Consider the following 13,343-nt stretch of genomic DNA (forward strand, 5'->3'; position numbering starts at 1 on the left):
TGATATGGAGGGGCAGTGATATGGAGGGGTGTAGTGATATGGAGGGGCAGTGATATGGAGGTGCAGTGATATGGAGGTGCAGTGATATGGAGGGGTGCAGTGATATGGAGGGGCAGTGATATGGAGGTGCAGTGATATGGAGGTGCAGTGATATGGAGGTGCAGTGATATGGAGGGGCAGTGATATGGAGGTGCAGTGATATGGAGGTGCAGTGATATGGAGGGGTGTAGTGATATGGAGGGGTAGTGATATGGAGGGGTGCAGTGATATGGGGGGGGTGCAGTGATATGGAGGGGTGCAGTGATATGGAGGTGCAGTGATATGGAGGGGGCAGTGATATGGAGGGGGGCAGTGATATGGAGGGGGGCAGTGATATGGAGGGGGGCAGTGATATGGAGGGGCAGTGATATGGAGAGGTGCAGTGATATGGAGAGGTGCAGTGATATGAAGGGGTAGTGATATGGGGGGGGTGCAGTGATATGGAGGGGTAGTGATATGGGGGGGGTGCAGTGATATGGAGGGGTAGTGATATGGAGGGGTGCAGTGATATGGAGGTGCAGTGATATGGAGGGGGGCAGTGATATGGAGGGGGGCAGTGATATGGAGGGGTGCAGTGATATGGAGGGGTAGTGATATGGAGGGGTAGTGATATGGAGGGGTAGTGATATGGAGGGGTGCAGTGATATGGAGGGGTAGTGATATGGAGGGGTAGTGATATGGAGGGGTAGTGATATGGAGGGGCAGTGATATGGAGGGGGGCAGTGATATGGAGGTGCAGTGATATGGAGGGGTGCAGTGATATGGAGGTGCAGTGATATGGAGGTGCAGTGATATGGAGGTGCAGTGATATGGGGGGGTGCAGTGATATGGAGGGGTGCAGTGATATGGAGGGGTGCAGTGATATGGAGGGGTGCAGTGATATGGAGGGGTGCAGTGATATGGAGGGGTGCAGTGATATGGAGGGGTGCAGTGATATGGAGGGGTGTAGTGATATGGAGGGGTGCAGTGATATGGAGGGGTGCAGTGATATGGAGGGGTGCAGTGATATGGAGGTGTAGTGATATGGAGGTGCAGTGATATGGAGGTGCAGTGATATGGAGGGGTGTAGTGATATGGAGGTGCAGTGATATGGAGGTGTAGTGATATGGAGGTGCAGTGATATGGAGGTGCAGTGATATGGAGGGGCAGTGATATGGAGGGGTGTAGTGATATGGAGGGGTGTAGTGATATGGAGGTGCAGTGATATGGAGGGGTGCAGTGATATGGAGGGGTGCAGTGATATGAAGGTGCAGTGATATGGAGGGGTGCAGTGATATGGAGGTGTAGTGATATGGGGGTGTAGTGATATGGAGGGGCAGTGATATGGAGGGGTGCAGTGATATGGAGGTGTAGTGATATGGAGGGGTGTAGTGATATGGAGGGGTGCAGTGATATGGAGGTGCAGTGATATGGAGGGGTGTAGTGATATGGAGGGGCAGTGATATGGAGGGGCAGTGATATGGAGGGGCAGTGATATGGAGGTGTAGTGATATGGAGGTGCAGTGATATGGAGGGGTGCAGTGATATGGAGGGGTGCAGTGATATGGAGGTGTAGTGATATGGGGGTGTAGTGATATGGAGGGGCAGTGATATGGAGGGGTGCAGTGATATGGAGGGGTGCAGTGATATGGAGGTGTAGTGATATGGAGGGGTGTAGTGATATGGAGGGGTGCAGTGATATGGAGGGGTGTAGTGATATGAAGGTGCAGTGATATGGAGGGGCAGTGATATGGAGGGGCAGTGATATGGAGGTGTAGTGATATGGAGGTGCAGTGATATGGAGGGGTAGTGATATGGAGGTGTAGTGATATGGAGGAGCAGTGATATGGAGGGGTGCAGTGATATGGAGGGGTGCAGTGATATGGAGGGGCAGTGATATGGAGGGGCAGTGATATGGAGGGGCAGTGATATGGAGGTGTAGTGATATGGAGGGGTGCAGTGATATGGAGGGGTGCAGTGATATGGAGGTGTAGTGATATGGGGGTGTAGTGATATGGAGGGGCAGTGATATGGAGGTGCAGTGATATGGAGGGGGGCAGTGATATGGAGAGGGGCAGTGATATGGAGAGGTGCAGTGATATGGAGGAGCAGTGATATGGAGGGGTGCAGTGATATGAAGGTGCAGTGATATGAAGGTGCAGTGATATGGAGAGGTGCAGTGATATGGAGAGGTGCAGTGATATGGAGGGGTGCAGTGATATGGAGGTGTAGTGATATGGAGGTGTAGTGATATGGAGGGGTGTAGTGATATGGAGGTGCAGTGATATGGAGGGGTGCAGTGATATGGAGGTGCAGTGATATGGAAGGGTGCAGTGATATGGAGGGGTGTAGTGATATGAAGGTGCAGTGATATGGAGGGGCAGTGATATGGGGGTGCAGTGATATGAAGGTGCAGTGATATGGAGGGGTGCAGTGATATGGAGGGGCAGTGATATGGGGGTGCAGTGATATGGGGGTGCAGTGATATGGAGGTGCAGTGATATGGAGGGGTGCAGTGATATGGGGGGGGTGCAGTGATATGGAGGGGTGCAGTGATATGGAGGGGTGCAGTGATATGGAGGGGTGCAGTGATATGGAGGGGTGCAGTGATATGGAGGGGGGCAGTGATATGGAGGTGCAGTGATATGTAGGAGCAGTGATATGGAGGGGAGCAGTGATATGGAGGGGCAGTGATATGGGGGTGCAGTGATATGGAGGTGCAGTGATATGGAGGTGCAGTGATATGGAGGGGTGCAGTGATATGGAGGGGCAGTGATATGGAGGAGCAGTGATATGGAGGGGTGCAGTGATATGGAGGGGGGCAGTGATATGGAGAGGTGCAGTGATATGAAGGGGTAGTGATATGGAGGGGTGCAGTGATATGGGGGTGCAGTGATATGGAGGGGTAGTGATATGGAGGGGTAGTGATATGGAGGGGTGCAGTGATATGGAGGGGTGCAGTGATATGGAGGGGTAGTGATATGGAGGGGTAGTGATATGGAGGGGTGCAGTGATATGGGGGGGGTGCAGTGATATGGAGGGGTAGTGATATGGAGGGGTAGTGATATGGAGGGGCAGTGATATGGAGGGGTGTAGTGATATGGAGGTGCAGTGATATGGAGGTGCAGTGATATGGAGGTGCAGTGATATGGAGGGGTGCAGTGATATGGAGGGGTAGTGATATGGAGGGGTAGTGATATGGAGGTGCAGTGATATGGAGGGGTGTAGTGATATGGAGGGGCAGTGATATGGAGGGGCAGTGATATGGAGGTGCAGTGATATGGAGGTGCAGTGATATGGAGGGGTGCAGTGATATGGAGGGGCAGTGATATGGAGGTGCAGTGATATGGAGGTGCAGTGATATGGAGGTGCAGTGATATGGAGGGGCAGTGATATGGAGGTGCAGTGATATGGAGGTGCAGTGATATGGAGGTGCAGTGATATGGAGGGGTGTAGTGATATGGAGGGGTAGTGATATGGAGGGGTGCAGTGATATGGGGGGGGTGCAGTGATATGGAGGGGTGCAGTGATATGGAGGTGCAGTGATATGGAGGGGGCAGTGATATGGAGGGGGGCAGTGATATGGAGGGGCAGTGATATGGAGAGGTGCAGTGATATGGAGAGGTGCAGTGATATGAAGGGGTAGTGATATGGAGGGGTGCAGTGATATGGGGGGGTGCAGTGATATGGAGGGGTAGTGATATGGAGGGGTGCAGTGATATGGAGGGGGGCAGTGATATGGAGGGGTGCAGTGATATGGAGGGGTAGTGATATGGAGGGGTAGTGATATGGAGGGGTGCAGTGATATGGAGGGGTAGTGATATGGAGGGGTAGTGATATGGAGGGGCAGTGATATGGAGGGGGGCAGTGATATGGAGGTGCAGTGATATGGAGGGGTGCAGTGATATGAAGGTGCAGTGATATGGAGGTGCAGTGATATGGAGGTGCAGTGATATGGAGGTGCAGTGATATGGGGGGGTGCAGTGATATGGAGGGGTAGTGATATGGAGGGGTAGTGATATGGAGGGGTGCAGTGATATGGAGGGGTGCAGTGATATGGAGGGGTGCAGTGATATGGAGGGGTGTAGTGATATGGAGGGGTGTAGTGATATGGAGGGGTGTAGTGATATGGAGGGGTGCAGTGATATGGAGGGGTGCAGTGATATGGAGGGGTGCAGTGATATGGAGGTGCAGTGATATGGAGGTGCAGTGATATGGAGGGGTGTAGTGATATGGAGGTGTAGTGATATGGAGGTGCAGTGATATGGAGGTGCAGTGATATGGAGGTGCAGTGATATGGAGGGGCAGTGATATGGAGGGGTGTAGTGATATGGAGGGGTGTAGTGATATGGAGGTGCAGTGATATGGAGGGGTGCAGTGATATGGAGGGGTGCAGTGATATGAAGGTGCAGTGATATGGAGGGGTGCAGTGATATGGAGGTGTAGTGATATGGGGGTGTAGTGATATGGAGGGGCAGTGATATGGAGGGGTGCAGTGATATGGAGGGGTGCAGTGATATGGAGGTGTAGTGATATGGAGGGGTGTAGTGATATGGAGGGGTGCAGTGATATGGAGGTGCAGTGATATGGAGGGGTGTAGTGATATGAAGGTGCAGTGATATGGAGGGGCAGTGATATGGAGGGGCAGTGATATGGAGGTGTAGTGATATGGAGGTGCAGTGATATGGAGGGGTAGTGATATGGAGGTGTAGTGATATGGAGGAGCAGTGATATGGAGGGGTGCAGTGATATGGAGGGGTGCAGTGATATGGAGGGGCAGTGATATGGAGGGGCAGTGATATGGAGGGGTGCAGTGATATGGAGGGGTGCAGTGATATGGAGGTGTAGTGATATGGGGGTGTAGTGATATGGGGGTGTAGTGATATGGAGGGGCAGTGATATGGAGGTGCAGTGATATGGAGGGGGGCAGTGATATGGAGAGGTGCAGTGATATGGAGGAGCAGTGATATGGAGGGGTGCAGTGATATGAAGGTGCAGTGATATGAAGGTGCAGTGATATGGAGAGGTGCAGTGATATGGAGAGGTGCAGTGATATGGAGGGGTGCAGTGATATGGAGGTGTAGTGATATGGAGGTGTAGTGATATGGAGGGGTGTAGTGATATGGAGGTGCAGTGATATGGAGGGGTGCAGTGATATGGAGGTGTAGTGATATGGAGGGGTGCAGTGATATGGAGGGGTGTAGTGATATGAAGGTGCAGTGATATGGAGGGGCAGTGATATGGGGGTGCAGTGATATGAAGGTGCAGTGATATGGAGGGGTGCAGTGATATGGAGGGGCAGTGATATGGGGGTGCAGTGATATGGAGGGGTGCAGTGATATGGAGGGGTGCAGTGATATGGAGGGGTGCAGTGATATGGAGGGGTGCAGTGATATGGAGGGGGGCAGTGATATGGAGGTGCAGTGATATGTAGGAGCAGTGATATGGAGGGGAGCAGTGATATGGAGGGGCAGTGATATGGAGGAGCAGTGATATGGGGGTGCAGTGATATGGAGGTGCAGTGATATGGAGGTGCAGTGATATGGAGGGGTGCAGTGATATGGAGGGGCAGTGATATGGAGGGGTGCAGTGATATGGAGGGGTGCAGTGATATGGAGGGGTGCAGTGATATGGAGGTGCAGTGATATGGAGGGATGTAGTGATATGGAGGGGCAGTGATATGGAGGGGTGCAGTGATATGGGTGCAGTGATATGGAGGGGTGCAGTGATATGGAGGTGTAGTGATATGGAGGGGCAGTGATATGGAGGGGTGCAGTGATATGGAGGGGGGCAGTGATATGGAGGTGCTGTGATATGTAGGAGCAGTGATATGGAGGGGTGCAGTGATATGGAGGGGTGCAGTGATATGGAGGGGCAGTGATATGGAGGGGCAGTGATATGGAGGTGCAGTGATATGGAGGGGTGCAGTGATATGGAGGGGGGCAGTGATATGGAGGTGCAGTGATATGTAGGAGCAGTGATATGGAGGGGCAGTGATATGGAGGAGCAGTGATATGGGGGTGCAGTGATATGGAGGTGCAGTGATATGGAGGGGTGCAGTGATATGGAGGGGTGCAGTGATATGGAGGGGCAGTGATATGGAGGAGCAGTGATATGGAGGGGTGCAGTGATATGGAGGGGTGCAGTGATATGGAGGGGTGCAGTGATATGGAGGTGCAGTGATATGGAGGGATGTAGTGATATGGAGGGGCAGTGATATGGAGGGGTGCAGTGATATGGGTGCAGTGATATGGAGGGGTGCAGTGATATGGAGGTGTAGTGATATGGAGGGGCAGTGATATGGAGGTGCAGTGATATGGAGGGGTGCAGTGATATGGAGGGGTGCAGTGATATGGAGGGGCAGTGATATGGAGGGGCAGTGATATGGAGGTGTAGTGATATGGAGGGGCAGTGATATGGAGGTGCAGTGATATTGAGGTGTAGTGATATGGTGGGGTGCAGTGATATGGAGGTGTAGTGATATGGAGGGGCAGTGATATGGAGGGGCAGTGATATGGAGGAGCAGTGATATGGAGGGGTGCAGTGATATGGAGGGGTGCAGTGATATAGAGGTGCAGTGATATGGAGGGGTGCAGTGATATGGAGGGGTGCAGTGATATGGAGGGGTGCAGTGATATGGAGGGGCAGTGATATGGAGGGGCAGTGATATGGAGGGGCAGTGATATGGAGGTGCAGTGATATGGAGGTGCAGTGATATGGAGGGGTGTAGTGATATGGAGGGGTGCAGTGATATGGAGGGGTGCAGTGATATGGAGGTGTAGTGATATGGAGGTGCAGTGATATGGAGGTGCAGTGATATGGAGGTGTAGTGATATGGAGGTGTAGTGATATGGAGGTGTAGTGATATGGAGGTGTAGTGATATGGAGGTGTAGTGATATGGAGGGGTGCAGTGATATGGAGGGGTGCAGTGATATGGAGGGGTGCAGTGATATGGAGGGGTGCAGTGATATGGAGGGGTGCAGTGATATGGAGGTGCAGTGATATGGAGGTGCAGTGATATGGAGGGGTGTAGTGATATGGAGGGGTGCAGTGATATGGAGGGGTGCAGTGATATGGAGGTGTAGTGATATGGAGGTGCAGTGATATGGAGGTGCAGTGATATGGAGGGGTGTAGTGATATGGAGGTGCAGTGATATGGAGGGGTGCAGTGATATGGAGGGGCAGTGATATGGAGGAGCAGTGATATGGAGGGGTGCAGTGATATGGAGGTGCAGTGATATGGAGGTGCAGTGATATGGAGGTGCAGTGATATGGAGGGGTGTAGTGATATGGGTGCAGTGATATGGAGGGGCAGTGATATGGAGGGGTGCAGTGATATGGAGGGGTGCAGTGATATGGAGGGGTGCAGTGATATGGAGGGGCAGTGATATGGAGGGGCAGTGATATGGAGGTGCAGTGATATGGAGGTGTAGTGATATGGAGGGGTGCAGTGATATGGAGGGGCAGTGATATGGAGGGGTGTAGTGATATGGAGGGGCAGTGATATGGAGGGGTGCAGTGATATGGGTGCAGTGATATGGAGGGGCAGTGATATGGAGGTGTGATATGGAGGGGCAGTGATATGGAGGTGCAGTGATATGGAGGTGCAGTGATATGGAGGGGTGTAGTGATATGGAGGGGTGCAGTGATATGGAGGGGTGCAGTGATATGGTGGGGTGCAGTGATATGGAGGTGTAGTGATATGGAGGTGTAGTGATATGGAGGTGCAGTGATATGGAGGTGCAGTGATATGGAGGGGTGCAGTGATATGGAGGGGCAGTGATATGGAGGTGCAGTGATATGGAGAGGTGTAGTGATATGGAGGGGTGCAGTGATATGGAGGTGCAGTGATATGGAGGTGCAGTGATATGGAGAGGTGTAGTGATATGGAGGGGTGCAGTGATATGGAGGGGTGCAGTGATATGGAGGGGTGCAGTGATATGGAGGGGCAGTGATATGGAGGTGTAGTGATATGGAGGGGTGCAGTGATATGGAGGGGTAGTGATATGGAGGGGTGCAGTGATATGGAGGGGTAGTGATATGGAGGGGTAGTGATATGGAGAGGTGCAGTGATATGGAGGTGCAGTGATATGGAGGTGCAGTGATATGGAGGGGTGCAGTGATATGGAGGTGCAGTGATATGGAGGTGCAGTGATATGGGGGTGCAGTGATATGGAGGGGTGCAGTGATATGGTGGTGCAGTCATATAGAGGTGCAGTGATATGGAGGGGTGCAGTGATATAGAGGTGTAGTTATGGAGGTGCAGTTATGGAGGTGCAGTGATGGAGGTGCAGTCATATAGAGGTGTAGTTATGGAGGTGCATTCATATAGAGGTGTAGTTATAGAGGTGCAGTCATATAGAGGTGTAGTTATGGAGGTGCAGTCATATAGAGGTGTAGTTATGGAGGTGCAGTCATATAGAGGTGTAGTTATGGAGGTGCAGTTGTAGCTCTTGTTTCGTTGCGTAGTTGCTCTTGTTACGGGGGGATGTAGTGCGGTCATGTGTCGGGAATCACTACATATCATCACAACTGGTATTCAGGACTGTAATATTGGCGGCCTATAATCCGTCACTATCTGATCGGGGTGGGGGTCTATCTCCCAGCACCCCTACTGATAAACTGCACGTCCCCCTCGCTGTTTACCAGGCACAGCGCCATACATTTGGTTGTGGCTGTGCCTGGTACTGCAGCTCTCACCGCATCTCCGTCTTCAAGAGAATGTGGCTGAGCTGCAGTACCAGGCAAAGCCACAACCAAATGTACGGCGCTCTGCCTGGTAAACCATAAAGGAGACATGTCACTACACTGAACGCCGTGACCCCCTTCGAGTAACTGATCAACGGTAGTCGGACCCCCACCGATCAGATAGTGATGGCCTGTTCTAAATAAATAGCAGAATTCTCCCCCGGGCTGCAGTTGTCACATCGACCACTTGGTGTCAGTATAACCTACATTTATACTATAGACTGGTTGGGAACATCTGACATTCGCCAAATAGAAAGCACCAGCCTTATCAAATGTGTGCCACGCTGCTGCATACGTCACCCGTACGAAAAGTAAACCGCACAGTATACGCTGTTTGTGGCTTCGCATCAGACTTTGCTTTCCTATACAGTGGGAATAAATATATACTGATGTATACCAGGCTGGCTGATGCTAAATAGACATTCTTGGCATCTATTGGACCCATAGGGATCTATTGACCCGTTTGGCGTATGAACGTTTCATTTTAAATATTTTTTAAGTATTGATCATCGAGGTTGTGTAAAAAAAATACGTTATACGTTAAATTTCCCATTAATTTTTATTATATATCTTATGTCAGAAATGCGTAATTGTAATTGTGACTCTCCTCCTCCAGCAGGGGGAGCCAAAGTCTTGGGTAAAGATGTTTCTACTGAAATCTGCTCTGCGTCCAGTAGAGGTCACCACCACCGTCTAACCCAGGGGTCTCAAACTCGGCCGGGTAAGTGGGCCACATATAGAAAAAAATGTGAAGTTGACGGGCCGCATTACTTTCACATTTGATACATTACAAAATTATTGTTCATTAATTAGTTATTTGAACTACTATAACACTACATTACTATAATAATACCACTAGGTTTAAACTTACCGGAAATTTGCGAGATTTCTCCACGTGCTTATTTCAACAATCCGCTTTTTAGATCGTGCCACAGTGCCCTCTGTGGATGCTGCCGCAGTGCCCTCTGTAGGTGCTGCCGCAGTGCCCTCTGTGGATGCTGCCGCAGTGCCCTCTGTAGATGCTGCCGCAGTGCCCTCTGTAGATGCTGCCGCAGTGCCCTCTGTAGATGCTGCCGCAGTGCCCTCTGTAGATGCTGCCGCAGTGCCCTCTGTAGATGCTGCCGCAGTGCCCTCTGTAGGTGCTGCCACAGTGCCCTCTGTAGGTGCTGCCACAGTGCCCTCTGTAGATGCTGCCGCAGTGCCCTCTGTGGGTGCTGCCGGAGTGCCCTCTGTAGATGGTGCCGCAGTGCCCTCTGTAGGTGCTGCCGCAGTGCCCTCTGTGGGTGCTGCCGCAGTGCCCTCTGTGGGTGCTGCCGCAGTGCCCTCTGTGGATGCTGCCGCAGTGCCCTCTGTGGATGCTGCCGCAGTGCCCTCTGTGGGTGCTGCCGCAGTGCCCTCTGTGGGTGCTGCCGCAGTGCCCTCTGTGGGTGCTGCCGGAGTGCCCTCTGTAGGTGCTGCCGCAGTGCCCTCTGTAGGTGCTGCCGCAGTGCCCTCTGTAGGTGCTGCCGCAGTGCCCTCTGTAGGTGCTGCCGCAGTGCCCTCTGTAGGTGCTGCCGCAGTGCCCTCTGTAGGTGCTGCCGCAGTGCCCTCTGTAGATGCTGCCGCAGTGCCCTCTGTAGATGCTGCCGCAGTGCCCTCTGTAGATGCTGCCGCAGTGCCCTCAGTACATGCTGCCGCAGTGCCCTCAGTGGATGCTGCCGCAGTGCCCTCCGTGGATGCTGCCGCAGTGCCCTCCGTAAATGCTGCCGCAGTGCCCTCCGTGGATGCTGCCGCAGTGCCCTCCGTGGGTGCTGCCGCAGTGCCCTCCGTGGGTGCTGCCGCAGTGCCCTCCGTGGGTGCTGCCGCAGTGCCCTCCGTGGGTGCTGCCGCAGTGCCCTCCGTGGGTGCTGCCGCAGTGCCCTCCGTGGGTGCTGCCGCATTGCCCTCCGTGGGTGCTGCCGCAAACACCCCTAGTAGATATCTCCATTGGGGCTCCCTCTAGGAGTGGAATCCCCAGCCAGAGCGTTGCCTACGCTTTGGCCAGGGATTCATCTGTTGGAGGAGCCCCTGATGTCACTGTACATACACAGTGACGTGAGGGGATCCTCCTGGACCGGAATGTGATGTCAGGGGCAACCCCAGTGCCGTTGTCCCAGAGCGGAGCACTAGTATAGGCTCTACTCCGGAACTCTGGGGAAGCAACTGACATAAATGTCCATATATGGAGAGTGATGTCAGGGGCTTGCCCAGAGCTGGAGTCCCGGAGCAGAGCCGCTTCTAGCACCCTGCCTGGGATTCCAGCTCTGCTCCTGACATCACTGTCCATATATGTACAGAGATGTCAGGGCAACCCCAGAGCTGGAGTCCCGGGCAGAGCGCTACTACTGGGACTCCTGCTGTTCTCCTGACATCACTGTCCAGTTCTGGGGAATCCCTAGACATCGCTGTCCATATGTGGACAGCTATGTCAGGGGATTCCAGAGTCTCGGAGCAGAGCCTACTAGCGCTCTGCCCGAGACTCCGCTCTGGGGAAGATCCTGACAAAACTGTCCATATATGGACAGCGATGTGAGGGAAATCCACAGAGTCCCGGAGCAGAACCTATACTAGCGTTCTGTGCCGGACTCAGGCTCTGGGGAAGCCCCAGACATCGCGTGTCCATTCATGTCAGGGATTTCACAGAGTACCGGAGGGATACTAGTGCCTCTGTGACCCGCGGGCCCCTAAGAGAGCTGTGGGGCCCCTGAGAGAGCCACGTGCCGGGGAGCCCCTGAGAGAGCCACGTGCCGGGGAGCCCCTGAGAGAGCCACGTGCCGGGGAGCCCCTGAGAGCCACGTGCCGGGGAGCCCCTGAGAGAGCCACGTGCCGGGGAGCCCCTGAGAGAGCCACGTGCCGGGGAGCCCCTGAGAGAGCCACGTGCCGGGGAGCCCCTGAGAGAGCCACGTGCCGGGGTCCCCTGAGAGAGCCACGTGCCAGGGGGCCCCTGAGAGAGCCACGTGCCAGGGGGCCCCTGAGGGACACATGCGGTGGTGTATAAAGAGTCGCTCCCAGCTGGCAGAACAGTAGTTAACATGGACGTGTCTCCAGCTGCGAACATCTGTCCAAACACCAGACCCCGGGGCCCCCGCCGCTGCAGCGACTTCTCAGCCGGGCACTGATGTTAATAGTTTTTGTTTCTATGGCGAAATGGCTGTAAATATCCCGAATTCCAGAGAGTTATTCTTGGCATGGAGATCGCTCTCGTACCGTGCGCTATAAACGTGACTGCGCTTCCCTCCTTACTCAGGACTTATATATATATATATATATTACTATACCAGTCAGCAGACTATGCTGGGGGCAGGCGTCCCTATACCCTGAGCAGCCCATGTTCTTCTGCCACCCAGGGGCGGATGTTTCTGCTGCAGTATTGTTCTGTAATCCAATATAATTAGAGGGGTTGCCCAGAGTTACAAAGAAATGGCTGCCTTATTGTAAAAACAGCGCCACACTTGACCACAGGTTGTGTGAGATATTGCAGCTCCGCTTCATTCATTTCAATCAATCTGAGCTGCAATACCAGACACAACCCATGGACAGGTGTGGCGCTGTTTTTGGAAAAATCAGGCATCAACCTCTATAGAACGTGCGTCCGCCATTAAACACCATCATAGTTCACCTATAGATCTGTAAATACATTGCGTTACTTTGTAAATACGTTGCGTTACTTTTCTTGTTCCGCTGCTTAGTCACGGCCTGTATTACGCTGCGTTCACAATTCTGGCGGATTCATAGCGGAAATCTCCCAGCATTCCCTGCTTGTTCGGTGTCTGCACAGTCCTGCATCTTGTGATTTGCATTCTGGGAAGTGTAGTCTTTACACCAGGCACTGAACTGTTCCACTGGGTTATAGAAGCTCCTCTAAGCTGTTGGGGGTGTGGCTGTCCATAGGCTTGCTGACTGTTTCCGGTAGATATCACAGAATAGTGACTATAATGTGGATTTTTTAATTAGAATTTTTTTTTTTTTGCTCCTGCTTTATTTATGCAGGGATACTGTCCGAGGTCGTCCTCCTCTTCCTCATTCATTGTATATTGCAGCTATACTTTGTGTTTCAGCACCTCTACTATTTTTAAGATCTCACTTGCTGTCAATGAATGTAAACACCCATTGCTTCCACCGAGGGGCTGAAAACCTGTCCTGGTCATGTAGGGCTACCCCTGTGTCTGTTGAATGTGGTCAGGGTGAATGTAAATTTTCTATTCACTGACAGCAAGCAGAGATCGGATAAGTAATATAAACACAAATGGGGAGATTTCTCAAAAGTGGTGCAAAGGGAAAAGCTGAGTAGTTGCCCATGGCAACCAATGATTGGCCTTTTTTTCCAGTGGCTCTTTGGAAGTTGAAAGCCGCATACTGATTGGTTGCTATAGGCAACTGCTCCACTTTTCCTTTGCACCATTTTTGATAAATCTCCCTCAGTGTATTAGAAAGTTGCAGATAGCTTTAGGCCGTCATACACATTAGATTAAGGTCGGCTGAATCCGATGATTTCGGTGGAACCGACCGACTATCTAATGTGTACGGGGGCCTCCCGACTCCCCCCTGACCGATGTCG

The sequence above is a fragment of the Rhinoderma darwinii genome, chromosome 12, assembly GCF_050947455.1.
Source record: "Rhinoderma darwinii isolate aRhiDar2 chromosome 12, aRhiDar2.hap1, whole genome shotgun sequence".
NCBI classification, from domain to species: domain Eukaryota; kingdom Metazoa; phylum Chordata; class Amphibia; order Anura; family Rhinodermatidae; genus Rhinoderma; species Rhinoderma darwinii.